Genomic DNA, 17,183 nt, shown 5'->3' on the forward strand with positions numbered 1-17,183 from the left:
TTTTTCTCTCATTTTTGAAAAATTGAGGGGGCCCCCAGTGTACTTCCCAGAGATTCAGAATTCCATGTTTCAGTGTTTGTTCCTTATCAATAAATACTTTGCCAAATGTCTTGAGGGGAAACAAGTTTTGTGCTTGAAAAAGGCCTTTCCTTCTATGAGGCTTTGATCTGTAATTACTTCAAGACTTCCCAAGATTTCAGTAGACATTTGCAGAAATTTCATCTTTCTTCTCCAGTTATCAGCCATACCCAGACCTTAACAAATGACTGATTTTGCAAATTGAGATCCCTCAAATTTCTAATCTGTCAAAATAGTCCCACACACCACTAAAAGCTTTGCTGGTTTCTTTATACCAACAAAGGCCCTTTGCTTGGCCCAAGAAATGTCTTCAGAAAAAAAAAAAAAAAAAGACAAAATCAGTAGCTCACATTCTAAATGTTCTCTCTTGTCTGAATTTTTTTTTTTAAGATTTATTTATTTATTTATACAAGCACTGGGTACAGTCAGAAGCTTGGGAGGGTGGGAGAATTCACCAGAGCCAGAGCGGGGAACAGAACAGGCAGACTGACAAAATACACTGCTGAGGGGAGCAGTGGGCGTGACAGAAGAGGTCTGCCGCACCATGTGAGACTCTCACCGGCGGCCGGGGATCAAACCGGTGCTGCAGAGGCTGCAGGCAGCTTTGCAGCCCAGTGCTCAACCGCTGCGCCACCCGGGAGGCCCTGAAAATTTTTTTTTATTCCTTGTTGCTTTCACAGCTCTCTGATGCTTTAAAAAATACAATTTCTTAAATTTATGCATTTTGTTCAATTATTGTGGCAAGATCTAGTATATCTTTTATCTAGATAATTCTTCCCAGAAGTGGGAGTTCTTGACAATATTGAAAATAATTTCCCAACTGATTGTATAAATTCATGTTTCTCAATATTCTTTTTTTTTTAAAGATTTATTTATTTATACAAGAACAGGGGTACAGGCCAGATGTGCGGGAGGGTGAGAGGATTCACCAGAGACAGAGAAGGAAACAGAACAGGTAGACTGACAAAATACACTGCTGACGGGAGCAGTAGGTGAGGCAGGAGAGGTCTGCCATGCCATGTGGGACCCTCGCTGGCCGGCCTGAATTGAACTGGTGCTGCAGAGGCTGCGGACAGCTTCACAGCGTGGTGCTCAACCGCCTACACCACCAGGGGAGGCCCTCTCAATACTCTTTAAGCCAATTTTATTTGGTTTTCTTTATTCATTTCCTCATTATTAAGTAACACATTGGCCTCTGCTAAAAAGATCAGAAATTCTACTTTGCACACTACATGTGAGCTGGAAAGCACAAAAAAGCACTCCATTTCAATAGAAATGGAGTCTTTGCTCAATAGATCTGGGTGCAGAACCGGGTGGATGAGAGGGAAGCTAGAGGAGGCTGAAATCAAAACTAATGCCTGAAAAAATGGGGTTGGAGTGGCATCTAAGGCAAGATCATTTTCTGATCTCCAGTTAGAACCTAGACTTTTTTGCAGGCAAAGAGCAGAACATCTTGTTAATAGAAATGCATTCTAATAAGATGCACTTGGAAAAGAAAACTTGGAGGCCAGAAAAGGAGATAACCGAACCTACATAATTGTCACATATTGAGAGCGTTTTGGAATGAGAGCAGTTTGGGAATGAAAGCCTGAAAATTAATTGGTTTCCAACTACTGTTCATTAGTAGATTGATGAGAGTAAAATATTTGGTATGATGGACTTGTATGTAGTTGAAGTAACTCAATTTAGAAGCTCTGTGGGGATTTAAGATTCCTGTGGCCCAAACTGCCCAAGATGGGTGGTTAAAAGTGATAAAGAATGGAACAATCAAATGAAAAAAGCAGCAGTCATCTCTTGTTGAAAAAGCTGGCAAAGATATTTTGAAAGATAATATATGCTCTATGAGTATAGCAATTATTCAAAAAGGCCTCCAGGTTTACCACATGGTACTAAGAAAAAGTTAATTCATACCAGAGTTTTAGAAAGTGTCTTGTTTTTGGGCATTGCATCTAAGAAATGACTGTACACATTACCACATTCAGAGATAAGAAAACAAGACTTGGCTACACAAATGCAGGTCACTGTATGTGTGTGAGGAGATGCTTCCTTTATACTTAATACAAGAATAAAGGTGACAGAATTTTATACTTGTTGTCTTTTAAGAAAATAGCTCTGAAAGCTGAGCAGCAGAGGTATGTAGAGGATATTTCCTAGTTGAAACATTTCATTTAGCAAAGTGGTAACTGTCAGTTCTCTGACATCCTGACACACACTTCTCCCTGCCCCACCGCATACACTCGTCAGGGAGGGAGAGGAACAAAATACAGCTATTTCTCAAGAGCTTACCCTTTGAACTTTACCTTCCCTCCCCCATCCCAATATAGTTTCTAATTGACATATCACAAACTTCTTGGTTTCAAGCTCTATCACAAACCTGTAATAATCAAGATAAGGTGGTATTGGTACAAAGATAGACAAACAGATAAATGGCTGTAGTATAGAGAGCCCCAAAACAGAGGTACATATATATAGAAACTGATTTCTAGCAAAGTTCAAAAGGCAATACAGAGCTTTTTCAACAAACGGAGATGGAACATTCGACATCCTTATGTGAAATGATGAAAGCATGTGCTCAAAATATGATCCATGTTTTTACACCATCAGCAAAAATAACCTCAAAATGGATTATAGAACTAAATATATAACCTGAAATGATAAAACTTCAAAAAAAGAAAAGAAAACGTTGGCTAGCCAACATCTTGGGTTAGCCAAATTTATGTGTGACCAAAAGTATAATCCATGGAAGAAAAAATTGATAAATTTGGCTTCGATAAAATTTTAAATCTGTGCTTCTATATATAATCAAGAAAATAAAAAGACAATTCACAGAACTCATTTGTAAATCTTACATTTGATAAAGAACTTTTTTTTTTTTATAAATTTTATTTTTATATTCCCCATACAATTGCAGCCCCCCCATTCTGACCCCAATCTCTCCCCTCCCATCCCCGCCCCCTTAAAAGTGTCTCTGGTTCGTAGTTTTTTGTTGATTTTGATTTTTACATTCTTATAGTTATTTGTTTTCCTGGTCCCTTATTTAAGTTTTTTAGATTCCTGCTATGAGTGAGACCATCCGGTATTTTTCTTTTTCTTTTTGGCTTATTTCGCTGAGCATGATCCCTTCCAGCGCCATCCATGTTGCTGCAAATTGCATGTGTTTATCTTTTTTGAATGCTGAGTAATATTCCATGGTATATATGTACCACATCTTCTTGATCCAGTCATCTATTTTTGGGCATTTGGGTTGTTTCCAAAGCTTAGCTATTGTAAACAGTGCTGCTATAAACATAGGGGTGCAGGTGCTCTTTGGAACTGATGTTTCTGTGTCCTTTGGGTAAATACCTAGGAGTGGAATTGCTGGATCATATGGAAGCTCTATGTTTAGTAGGTCCAGAAATCTCCACACAGCTCTCCACAGTGGTTGGACCAGTTTGCACTCCCACCAACAGTGCAGAAGAGTTCCTTTTTCTCCACACCCTCGCCAACATTTGTTATTGCTAGTTTTTTTAATATGTGCCATTCTCACTGGTGTAACATGGTATCTCATGGTAGTTTTGATTTGCATTTCCCTGATTACAAGTGATGCTGAACATTTTTTCATATGCCTGTTGGCCATTTGCATTTCCTCTTCAGAGAAGTTTCTTTTTAGCTCTTCTGCCCATTTTTTGACTGGATTATTTTCTTTGTTGTTGTTGAGTCTCATCAGCTCTTTGCAGAATTTTGTGATCAGTCCTTTATCATTAGTGTTGGGTGCAAAAATGTTCTCCCAGTTGGTGGGGTTTCTCTTTGTTTTTGTTATTGTCTCTTTTGCTGTGCAGAAGCTCTTTAATTTGATGTAGTCCCAGCTGTTTATCTTTGCCTTCACTATCACTGCTTTGGGTGATGTGTCTGTAAAGATGTCTTTGATGTGCAAATCACGTAGTGTTTCGCCTATATTTCCTTCTATGTATTTTATGGTTTCAGGTCTTATGTCTAGTTCTTTAATCCATTTTGAGTTGATTTTTGTGTATGGTGTGAGGTAGTGGTCAAGCTTCATTCTTTTGCATGTAGCGACCCAGTTTTCCCAGCACCATTTATTGAACAAACTTTCTTTGCTCCAATGCATAGTCTTTGCTCCTTTGTCAAAGATTAGTTGACCATAAATCTGTGGGTTTATTTCTGGATTTTCTATTCGATTCCATTGGTCTGTATGTCTGTTCTTGTTCCAATACCATGCAGTTTTGATGATTATGGCATTGTAGTAGAGTTCGAAGTCTGGGAGTGTGATGCCTCCATTCCCTTCTTTTTTTTTCAGAAGAGCTTTGGCTGTTCGGGGTTTTTTGTGATCCATATGAATTTCATCAATAATTGTTCTATTTCTTTGAAGAATGACATTGAAATTTTGATTGGAATAGCATTGAATCTGTATATTGCTTTTGGGAGGATGGCCATTTTAATAATGTTTATTCTTCCAATCCATGAGCAGGGGATGTCTTTCCATTTCTTTGTGTCTTCTTCTATTTCTTTTAACAGTGTTTTATAGTTTTCTTTGTATAGGTCCTTTACCTCTTTTGTTAGATTTATACCCAAATATTTGATTTTTTTTGTTTCAGTAAAAAAAGGGATGGTTTTTTTTATTTCTTCTTCTTCAGATTTATTGTTTGTGTATAGGAAAGCTACTGACTTTTGCGCGTTGATTTTGTATCCTGCCACTTTACTGAACTGATTGATGAGTTGAATTAGTTTTTCTGTGGACTTTTTGGGGTTCTCTATGTATATTATCATATCATCTGCAAATAGTGATAGTTTGACTTCTTCTTTTCCTATTTGGATTCCTTGGATGTCTTTCTCTTGTCTTATTGCTCTGGCTAGGACTTCCAGTATTATATTGAAAAGCAGTGGTGAGAGTGGACATCCTTGTCTTATTCCAGATCTTAATGGAATTGCTTTTAGCTTTTCACCATTGAGAATGATACTGGCTGTTGGCTTGTCATAGATGGCCTTTATGATGTTGAGGTATGTTCCTTGTATCCCAAGAATTTCAAGGGCTTTTATCATGAATGGGTGTTGCACTTTGTCGAAAGCTTTCTCAGCATCTATTGATATTATCATATGGTTTTTATATTTCTTTTTGTTGATGTGTTGGATAACGTTGATTGATTTTCGGATGTTAAACCATCCTTGTGTCCCTGGAATGATTCCTACTTGGTCGTGGTGAACTATCTTATGGATACATTGTTGGATTCTGATAGCTAAAATTTTATTGAGGATTTTTGCATCAGTATTCATTAGGGAGATTGGCCTGTAGTTTTCCTTTTTTGTGTTGTCCTTGTTCGGTTTTGGTATTAGTGTAATGTTGGCTTCATAGAACGTGTTTGGTATTGTCCCTTCCTTCTCAATTTTTTGGAAGAGTTTGTGAAGGATAGGCACTAATTCGTCTCTGAATGTTTGGTAGAATTCATTTGTAAATCCATCAGGTCCTGGGCTTTTGTTTTTGGGGAGGTTTTTGATTACCATTTCAATTTCGCTGCTTGTAATTGGTCTGTTTAGGTGTTCTATTTCTTCTTTATCTAGCTTTGGGTGATTGTAGAGTTGTAGGAATTTGTCCATCTCCTCTAGATTGTTAAATTTGTTTCCATATAACTCTTCAAAGTAGTTACTGATTATTCTTTTGATTTCTGCTGTGTCCGTTGTGATTTCTCCTCTTTCATTGATGATCCTGTTTATTTGTGCTTTCTCCCTTTTTTCCTTTGTGAGCCTGGCTAGGGGCTGTCTATTTTATTGATTTTTTCAAAGAACCAGCTCTTGGTTTCATTGATCTTTTGGATTGTTTTTTTAGTTTCAATTTCATTTATTTCTGCTTTTGTTTTTATTATTTCTTTTCTTCTACTGGTTTTGGGGTTTTTTTGTTGTTCTTGTTCTAGATCTTTGAGCTTCGAGATTAGGTTGTTTCTTTGAGTTCTTTCTTGTTTCTTGATGTGAGCTTCTATTGCTATATATTTTCCTCTTATTACTGCTTTTGCTGCATCCCATACATTTAGGATATTGGTGTCCTCCTTGTCGTTCAATTCAAAGAATTTTTTAATTTCTTCTTTGATCTCCTCATTAGTCCAGTGGTCTTCCAGTAGTGTGGTTTTTAATCTCCATGAGGTAGGAAAGTTCCTTGCCTTCTTTTTATGGTTTATTTCTAGTTTGATGCCTTCATGGTCAGAAAAGATGTTGATATGATTTCAATCTTGGTGTATCTGTTGATGTTTGTCTTGTGCCCCAGTATGTGATCGATCCTGGAGAATGATCCGTGTGCGCTTGAGAAAAATGTGTACTCCGTTTTTTTGGGGTTTAGTGTTCTATAGATGTCTGTTAAGCCCAATTGCTCTAGGTCCTTATTTAGAGCTTTGGTTTCTTTACTTATTTTTTGTCTTATTGATCTATCCATTGTTGATAGTGGTGTGTTGAAGTCTCCCACTACGTATGTGTTTTCTCTGATGTCTGTTTTCAGAGAGGACAACAGTTGTCTGATATATTTTGGTGCTCCTTCGTTTGGTGAGTATATGTTAATGAGTGTTATTTCTTCTTGAAGTATTGTCCCCTTGATCATAATGTAGTGACCATTGGGGTCTCTTTTTATCTTTTTGAGTTTGAAATCTGTTTTATCTGATATAAGTATAGCTGTTCCTGCTTTCTTTTTTGGTTCATTTGCTTGTAGGATTGTTTTCCATCCTTTAACTTTGAGCCTATTTTTTATCTTTTGTAGCTAAATGTGTTTCCTGGAGACAGCAAAAGCTTGGGTTTTGTTTCTTAATCCAGGCTGCAACTCTGTGTCTTTTTATTGAAGAGTTTAGTCCATTTACATTTAGAGTTAATATTGATATGTTAGCATCTGTATTTGCCATTGTGTTTGTCTTTCCTTGATTTTATTTATTTATTCTTTTAATAACTTTTTTTTTTTTTTGGCCTTCTTTCATTGTTATTCGTCCCTCCGAGGTTCTGGCTTTAGGACTCCTTGTAGTATTTTTTGGAGTGGGGGTTTAGTTGTAATGAAATTCCGGAGTTTCTCTTTGTCTGGGAAGGTCCATATTCTTTCTTCAAAGAGGAAGGAGAGCTTTGCGGGATAGAGAATTCTTGGTTGGCATCTGTTTTCTTGGAGTCTGTTGACTATGTCCCTCCACTCTCTCCTTGCCCGTAGTGTTTCTTCGGAGAAGTCTGATGTCAGCCTGATTGGTTTTCCTTTGAATGTTATCTGTTTCTTCCCTCTTGCCAGCTTCATTATTTTTTCCTTGTCCTGGATTCTTGGGAGCTTTACTATTATGTGTCTTGCTGTATTTTTTCCTTTCGTCGTGGAAGTTTGGTGTTCTTCTTGCTTCTTGTATATCAATTTTCAGCTCCTTCTTCACATTTGGGAAGTTCTCTTCAATTATCTCTTTGAATATTTTCTCTGTTCCTACATCTCTCTCCTCTCCTTCTGGTATTCCTATAACTCTTATATTTCCTTTCCTCATGGAGTCAGATAGTTCCTGAAGTCTTTCTTCGTTCTTTTTCCTTCATACTTCTCTTTCCTTTTCTGTTTTGGTTCTTTTTATTTCTGTGTCTTCAAGAGTACTTATTCGTTCTTCCATTTCATCTATTCTGCTTTCATTGCTTTTCCCAGAATTCTTTAGTTCTTCCATTAATTCTTTGATCTCCTGCATTTCTTTTACTTCCCTCTTTAGGGACTCAATTTCATTCTTCTGACCATTGTTTTCCCTCTCTAGGGACTCAATTGCATTCTTCTGATCGTTGATTATTTTTCCCTTATCATTGTTTTCCTTTATGACTTCTGTCAGTTTTTTAATCACGGCAATTTTAAATTCTCTTTCTGGAAGGCTCAGAAGTTCTTCCAAGTTACTGTCGTTGCAATCTGGGGGTTGCTTTTCTTTTTGTGGTGTGCTTTTTCCCTGGGTAGTTGCTAGGTTGCGTGTGGTTCTTCTCCTCCCTACTGTCTGTTTTCTAATTTACCGTATGCGTTGGGACACTGTGTAGTTGGGACTGGCCGGCATCTTGGGTGAGCTTCTCTCCTCTCCTCTAGTTCCTCCAGGAGTCATCTGTCAGTTTCAAGCAGTCTTTACTGGAGAAAGGTCCCTGCTCTAAAATGCCGATGTGGGGACACACTCCCCTGTGCGCCTGGTCTGCCCCAGCGGTGGGTTCCTGCTCCCCCTCTGGGCTTGGGCTGCAGGCCAGATGGGGTCTGGCGTGGGCGAACTTCCCCCGCTCACCTCTGGCTCCTGAGGAAGCCTTCTGCAGGTAGTCTTTACTGAAGAAATGTCCCTGTTCTAAGATGGTGATGTGGGACACACTCCCTGCACGTCCGGTCTCAGGCACACTCTTCTGCGCGCCTGGTCTGCCCCGGCTGTGGGTGCTCGCTCCCCCTGTGGGCTCAGACTACTGGTCGGAAGGGGCCCGGCGTGGGCTAACTCCCCAGCTGGCCACTGGCTCCTCTAGGCGCCTCTGCTGGCTTCAAGTAGCTAGGTGGCGCCAGAGATCTCTCCTGGAGCCCTTGGGGAGCTGATTTTCCACCCCGTGGGATAGGGAATAGAGCGGGAATGGTAGGGTAAACCTCAACGGCTTTGGGGTGCTGTGTCTGCCTTGTGCCCCACCGTCGTGGGGAACCCACGCCCCTAATTTCGTGTCCCGGGTGTCAGTTCCAAAGCCCTCAGATCCAGGACTCAGGCTGTAGCCCAGTTCAGTGGCGCGGGAATGGCGCCTTTTGAATCCCTCTCCCGTGCCTGGGCGCCTGGTTCCTGCTCACTCAGTGAGGGCCTCCGCGCGTCTCCCCGCAAGCCTAGGTCGCAGGCGCAGGGACCTGGGCAGCTGCGATCTGGATCCGCGTTTGCTTTTCAACTGCACTGCTTTTCCGTGCGCGATCCCGATTCCGATCCGCACTTGGTTTTCCAGCGCGCCGCTTTTCCGCGCAATCCTGACCGCGATCCGCGCCTGCTTTTCCAGCGTGCCCGCTTTTCTGCGCAAGCTTACCGGGCGGCCTGGGGCTGTGTGCTGGTCCTGACCTCCTCCTGGGGGGCGGGGTCTCTCTTTAATGGCACCCGGAGCTCACCTCCGTGGCGGATCCTGCAGGGTTCTCCACAGCTCCCGTTCACGGGGTGTGGTGGCTGCAATAGTTCCTTTCCACTCACAGTCCCGCTTGCTGCGTCGTTTGTTCTTGTTGGTCGTTTTAGTTTGTTGTTTTCCTCCTCTCTGCTGGTCGGAGAGTGCCGCCTCTGTGGGCGGGGGAGGGGAGCAGGGTTCTGCCTCATAAAGAACTTTTAATCAGAGTGTATAAAGAACTCTCAAGACATAATAATATAACAATTCAATTTAAAAGTGGGTAAGAGATTTAAACACATGCTTCATCAAAGAAGACATGTGGATGGGAAATAAACACATTAAGAGTTGCTCATCACCATTAGTCCTTAGGGAAATGCCCGTTACTATGACTAACATTAAAATGACTAACTGTACCAAGTATTGGTGAGATGTGGAGAAAGGAGAACTCTACTAGGTATGTAAAATGGTACAACCGTTTTGGGAAACAATTTGGTAGTTTTCCAAGGAGTTTAAAATACACCTACCATCTCATCCAGACATTTCACTCTAAAGTATTTATACAAGACAAATGAAAACCCACAAGGACTGTACACAAATCTTCAGAACATTTTAACTTATAGCAGCCCTCAAACTGAAAACCACCCAAACATCCCTCAATTAAATTGATAAACAAGGGGTGGTATAGTCACACAGTGAAAAAGTGATAAAAAGGAACCAATTATCCATATATAAAAAATATAGATGAATATTAAAATAGTTATGCAGAGTGAAAAAAGACTTATTCAGAGACTCATACAGAATCACACAGGCAATATGCTATATGATTTCATTTGCATTAAATTCTAGAAAATTTGAAAAATAATCAACAGTAACAGAAAGGCAGATCAGTAGTGACCTGGGTAGGGGCAGGAGGGGCATGAAATATTGTGGGGGATGATGGATATACTCACTATGTTGGTAATGATCTCATAAACTTACCCATATGTCAAAGTTTAAAATTTCCACTTCATCACTGTTTCCCAAGAGTTTAACCTTTGAATATTACTTTCTTCCTCCTCCACAATGTCCTTTCTTAACATCACATGATGAAACAGCTTTTTCCTCTGACAATCACACACATAAAATTCTTGTGATGATACCATAATTTTGTACTGATAATGGGGAATAAAACTAAAACCAAAATTTCCAACCCAATTTCTGTTGTAATCAAGAGATTGCAGTGATACCGAAAGTAGGAAAGAAACCCACCTTTTCTATTAGAAAATTCGATTTGTGTATAAACTCTATCTTACCCGATGAAGTTCCACTAAAAAAATTGTTTTATTATTTAAAAACAAGAAGAAGATGAGAGGAGCATTGATTATTTTTTTAATTTTTAAATTACAACTATTTGAAGCTTACACAGGAATAAATGTAACATGTAAGTTTTAAGTTAAAAACCTGCACGCATGAACTCACTAAAATTTGAGAAACAGAACATTATCAATATCCTCTACATTTTCTGCATGTTCTCCCCATTCTGCCACCCCCTTCTTATTTTCTCCACAGGGATAATTACTTTCTTGAATTTAGCATTTCTGTAGTTTTAGGATTTATGTTTGCATACCAAAACAATGCATTCTGTTCTTTTTTTTTTTTTGGTTTGTCAAAATATTGTATTATTTTTCTGTGACTTGCTTTTTTTTATGTGATAGTTTGTTTTTTAGCTAAATTCATATCCCTACATATAACTTAGTTTAACTTGTTGTGTAGTATGGAATGTTAACAGACTGAAAGAAATTGTCTCTTTTTTTCTTCCCACCTCCCTAGCCAAAATATTTTAAACCTAAAATCAAGGTCATGGGGAAAAGAGTCATTGGACATTTTAAGAATCAAATGTAAAGAAAAAATGAGTTAGGATGGTGGTATGGGTAGAGTGAGGGGGACCAGGATAAGGGCACTAAGAGGGAGTTAATAACTATGCTTGGAGGGCCTCCCCGGTGGCGCAGCGGTTTAGCGCTGGCTGCGAAGCTGCCCGCAGCCTCTGCAGTGCCGGCTTGATCCCTGGCCACCAGCGAGGGTCCCACATGGCGCTCATTCTCTCACCCTCCCATGCTTCTGACTGTACCCAGTGCTTGTATAAATAAATAAATCTTTTTTTTTAAAAAAAAAGTATTGCCCAGGGTTGCTTTCACACTATCACAAAAGTTGAGTAGTAGTGACAAATCATATGACCGCCCCCCCACCAAGCCAAAAATAAAATAAAATAAAATAAAATAACTGTGCTTGGTGATGTGAATTCAAAGGAAAGCTTGGGCATGGAGTCAGAGAGGGGGAGCTCAGTTATCTATTTTGTAGTGACACTCCCAGGGCCCCTGCTGATACTGAACCTACCTCTCTCCCACTCTCAAAATGCAATACTGGGTCCAATTCCTGCTGTTTTGACTGCAGGTTATTTGGACCTTTATTTTCAACATGTGACATAGTTTGCAATAAATGGATGTTGAACAATCCCAAGGTTTGCACTCAGGGCGTGCTCTCTGGCCCTGAACCCTGACAGATGCCTGGGCTGGAGGTACTGTCCCCTTTAGCTCTCAGTCTTCCCAGAGTGTGAGGCTTGAATCATTGAGGTATGTGAAGGGTCAGATTTGGTAGCTGTGGTTTTTGGGGAATCTCGATGTCGGAAAATTAGGAGGAGGAAGAGGATTCAGAGTACAGAAAGACAGGTGTTCAAAGAGGTAGAGGGATAACCAGTGGCATATTGTCCATCAAGTCAATTGATCCCAAAGGAAAATAATATTTTCATGGTATTTCTATGATGTATTTTTTTTAAAAGAACAGAGAGACAACGGGTAATGTCAATTGTATATGCCAGGTATTGTTCTAAGTACTTTATATGTATTATCAAACTTAAAATTCTTCATAGACAATGTAGTAACTAGAAATATCACTGCCATTTTTTTATAGGTGACAAACCTATAAAAGGGTGAGAAACCTGCTTAGGGTCCTACTGCTGCTGGAAGCTAGACCTGGGCTGTTTGACTACAGGGACTGGCTTCAGAAAAATGAGCTCAGGTTCTCAGCATCAGCCTCAGGGGTAAATGGATCAAATTCTCTGAATTTTGCCTGTTGCTCAGCTTAAACCACTTATGGGTCATTTCCTTTGTACTGTGTTTTATAGAAGCTGGAAGCTTGTCACGGGAGAGCAGACTTGCCGAATCTCACGACATTGGGAATGGACAGCAGTCAGAAGCGGATTTCTCAGTCTAAGGGTCTTTCCTCCCTTGGCTGAGGATAGGGTAGGATGTTATGGGAATATCTTATTAAGAATCTCCCCTTTAGACACCACGGACTCAGATTTCTTATACAGTTTAAGGGGAATCCAGAAGAGCAATTTTATAGTAAGAATTACTCAGAATATCTTTAGGGAATATGATTAGCTAGGATTTTTTCACATCCAGGGAAGAGAAGGTGAGGTAATGAAATTGAAATGATTTTTAAGGAGGACATTTTGTTACAAAAGAACAACTGGGTGTGTAATTGAGTAAAGAATTGAGTTAACATAGTTTCACAAGACTTTTGTTAATCTATAGGTTTATTTTGAATTTTTAATGTTCATGATTTCTATAACAAACCAAATTTGTATTTAGTTGGAAAACAAATTTTTTTGCGTATGCACTTTTCATGTATAAGGATAATCAACATGGAAAATAACATTGGTTATAAACACATACACACACACATACACACACAATTCCCAACACACTTGATGATAATGGTTTATAAAGTTAAATGAATCCAGCTAATACATGATCTATTGATTTTCTTGTCCTGGATGCAGTGCTATTTGTGGCCCCTTGAGAGTCAGCTGTAGAAGGGGCAGGAGTACTGGGTATTTAATTTGTAGTGACTAAGTTTGTTTTTTTGTTTGTTTGTTTGTTTGATTTTAGATTTATTTATTTATTTATATAAGCACTGGGTATAGTCAGAAGCTCGGTAGGGTGAGAGAATTCACCAGAGCCAATGCGGGGAACAGAACAGGCAGACTGGGTCTCCCTGGTGGCGCAGTGGTTGAGTCCTGGGTTGCGAAGCTGCCAGCAGCTTCTGCAGCGCCGCTTCAATCCCCGGCTGCTCCCCGGCCACTGGAGGAGGGTCCCACATGGCGTGCAGACCTCTCCTGCTGCCCGCTGCTCCTCTCAGCAGTGTACTTCGGTCCTTCTGCCTGCTCTGCTCCCTGCTCTGGCTCTGGTGAATTCTCTCACCCTCCCGCGCTTCTGACTGTACCCAGTGCATGTATAAATAAATAAATAAATAAATCTTTAAAAAAAAGAAAAAGAACAGGCAGACACACTGCTGAGGGGAGCAGCGGGCGTGGCAGGAGAGGTCTGCGCCATGTGGGACCCTCACCGGTGGCCGGGGATTGAACTGGTGCTGCAGAGGCTGCGGGCAGCTTTGCAGCCCAGTGCTCAACTGCTGCGCCAACAGGGGAGGCCCGTGATTAAGTTTTTAACATCATATTATATAGATTTGTAAAACTTTTTTCACTAGAAGTAATGAACATTTTTAATAAAATACCCACAAATAGGAAAAAATATAAAGAAGAAAAAAATAATCCTGTATTATCATCAATTTCTTCCTTCCAAAGTAATCACTGAATGCTATGGAGATTTCTGTCCATGCAGGATTTTTTATTTATTTTAAAAAGATTTATTTATGTATCCAAGAACTGGGGTACAGGCCAGAGGTGTGGGGCATGAGAGGATTCACCAGAGACAGAGTGGGGAGCAGAACAGGCAGAACAGAATGAAATACACTGCTGAGGGGAGCAGCGGGCAAGACAGGAGAGGTCTGCTGAGGTGTGTGGCTCAGCTCCCTGGCTAGGATCCAACTCTGCTGCAGTGGCTGTGGAGAGCTTCGTAGTGCTGAGACTTAACCCCTTGCATCACCTGGGAAGCACCCCCATGCAGACTTTTAAAATGTAGTGTGCAGAAAAATCTGTTTTTTCTTTATAAATATAAAGTGAACACAGAGTTAAGACAGTAGAGATAAGAAACAGTCAGAATAGGCAGTGATGCACATTTTGTAGAACTATAAGTACTTTATTTTTTTTTAATTTAAATTTTATTTTTATATTCCCCATACAATTACAACCCCCTTATTTTTACCCCAAGCCCTCCTTTCCCCGCCCCCACCCCCCATAGAGTGTCTCTTGTTCATAGTTATTTGTTGATTTTGATATTTTCTTTCTTATAGTTATTCTTTTTCCTGGTCCCTTATTTAAGTTTTCTAGATTCCTGCTATGAGTGAGACCATCCGGTATTTTTCTTTTTCTTTCTGGCTTATTTCGCTGAGCATAATCCCTTCCAGCGCCATCCATGTTGCTGCAAATTGCACTTGTTTATCTTTTTTGAACGCTGAGTAATATTCCATGGTGTATGTTTACCACATCTTCTTGATCCAGTCATCTATTTTTGGGCATTTGGGTTGTTTCCAAATCTTAGCTATTGCAAATAGTGCTGCTATAAACATAGGCGTGCAGGTGCTCTTTGGAATATGAAAACTTCCAAGAGCATGGAAAGTGACTTGAGATATAACGTTAAATCAAAAGAGATTACAAAAACACCTACATAGAAAACAAAAAAATAGATGCAAATATTTTCAAAATAGTAACATTGTAGAGAGTTAGGTGATAGGATCATGAAAAACTTAAATCTTTATTTTTAATATCTTCTTTATTATTGTTACACTTTTTATAGAAAAATATTTTTTAAATCTGTACTAATCAGAAACTTTTGAGCCTTCCTTCAAATTTGGTGACACTAGTAAGCTTGTGTCAAAAATAACTGAAGACAATAATGTTTTGTTGAATGTTTAATAACACAGTAAGCCAGACACATTTACTGGGCCATGATTTATATTTAGAACATGACATAAAAGGAATAAGAGTAATATATCATCTTATCTTATTAAAACAGTGTCTTCCTTATTCACTGCGAGAACTAAAAACCACACCCACAGTTTACAGAGCTGTAGGACTTGGCTCTGTGTTAGAGTAGAGGGAAAAAGGAGTTGAAGATTACAGACCTAAATTTCAAGCTTGGGTGTGTTGCTGGAAGCCTCAGTTTGCTATTTTACATTGTGAATAATAAGAAATGCCCTTCCTACCACATCAATCTCTCATGAGGTCAGTACAAAACACAACACAATGAAACAAAACAGAAGGACTCAAAAACTGTGTGCAAAATCAGAGGGCCAGTTCTTGTATGCATAAATAAATAAATCTTTTAAAAAATCATAGCTTGTTCTTAAAAAAAAAAATTAGAGGGCCAGTAAAAGATGGTGGAGGGATTCCTATTAGATGCTTGTGCTCACCCAAGGTAGCTTTGGCTTGAGCACTTCATGCATGGGACAAAAACCATCTTTGAATCTCACCCATTTCATTGTGGAGAGCTCTGTTACAAAGATCTTCCTTAAATCAATAGTGGGAACTTTCTACTTCATTGTCCCGGTTCCAGCCCTGGGTAGTGTACCTAGGTTGCTAGCATAGCCTAACGGCTTCGTGTGTGCAGCCTATGGGCTTCTGGGAGAGCCTGACTGGTTTATTCTGGTCGTGGGCAGTCCAGGTTAACATTTTCCCTGGGCACCACTATGGCAGAATATTTGAAAACTACCACTTTCAATGAGATCTTCCCTTATATCAGAAGTTACTCCTCTGCCAGGCAGCTGAGCGTGCAGTCTCTGATCGTACAAAGGATTCATAGTTCAAGCCTTAGTCAAGTAAAATCTCCACATTTGATGCCTTCAGTTTTCCACCAGTGCTTTGCTTTTTTTGTGCGCCTTGTCCTATACTTATAAAACTAGGTCTGGGAAATGAAAATGGAATTTTATTTATATCTTATTTTTTTAATATTTATTTATTTATGTATACAAGAACTGGGGTACAGGCCAGAGGTATTGGGGTTGAAAGGACACACCAGAGACAGAGTGGGGAACAGAACAGGCAGATTGAGCTGTGTGGAGATTTCTTGACCTACTAAACATAGAGCTTCCATAGGATCCAGCAATTCCATTCCTAGGTATTTACCCAAATCACACAGAAACATTAATTCCAAAGGGTACCTGCACCCCTATGTTTATAGCAGCACTGTTTACAATAGCTAAGATTTGGAAACAACCCAAATGCCCAAAAACAGATGACTGGTTCAAGAAGATGTGGTACATGTACACAGTGGAATATTACTCAGCAATCAAAAAAGATAAACACATGCAGTTTGCAGCAACATGGATGGAGCTAGTAGGGATCATGCTCAGCGAAATAAGCCAGAAAGAAAAAGAAAAATACCGATGGTCTCACTCATAGCAGGAATCTAGAAAACCTAAATAAGGGACCAGGAAAAAGACGAATTAATACGAAGTAAAAATCAAAATCAACAAGTAACTATGGACCAGAGACACACTGCCCAGGGTGGGAGGGGGAGGGGGGCAGCAGGGAGAGAAAGGATTAGGGTCAAAATAAGGGGAGGTGCAATTGTATGGGGAATATAACCAAAATGAAAATGCATACATTGTACAAAAATGAAAAATGATGTAAGAATTATATAAAATAAGAAATACACTGCTGAGGAGAGCAGCGGGCAAGTCAGGAGAGGTCTGCTCGTGCTGTACCATGTGCGTAGCTCTCTGGCCAGGGATCATCGAACTCGTGCTGTAGTGACTGAGGACAGCTTCATAGGTTGTGTCTTAACCCCTTGTACCACAGGGAGGCCCTGAAGATGGAATTTTAAATTTGTGTTAAATGTCATGTTGTTAGATATGGCTTGTGGTTCCTTCCTAACGGGATCTTATGGGGTCCTGATATGCTCAGTGGATGCACAGTCCATTTTAGCTCCGTGTTCCCTATAAAGTGGTGATTTTGCCAGAGTTGCCCTCCTGCTGCGGGAGAATGTTCTGTACCTCCCAGCTTCTGGTTTGCCAAACAAGCTTCTGGTTTGCCCTTGAGCAACTTTCCTCTGATGCAGTCATGTCCGAAAGGACTATTACAGGCTCCACATGCTGGTTCTTTTTGCCTA

The sequence above is a fragment of the Talpa occidentalis genome, unplaced genomic scaffold (genome assembly GCF_014898055.3).
Source record: "Talpa occidentalis isolate TD23 unplaced genomic scaffold, MPIMG_talOcc4v2.1 talOcc4.5, whole genome shotgun sequence".
In the NCBI taxonomy this organism is placed as follows: Eukaryota; Metazoa; Chordata; class Mammalia; order Eulipotyphla; family Talpidae; genus Talpa; species Talpa occidentalis.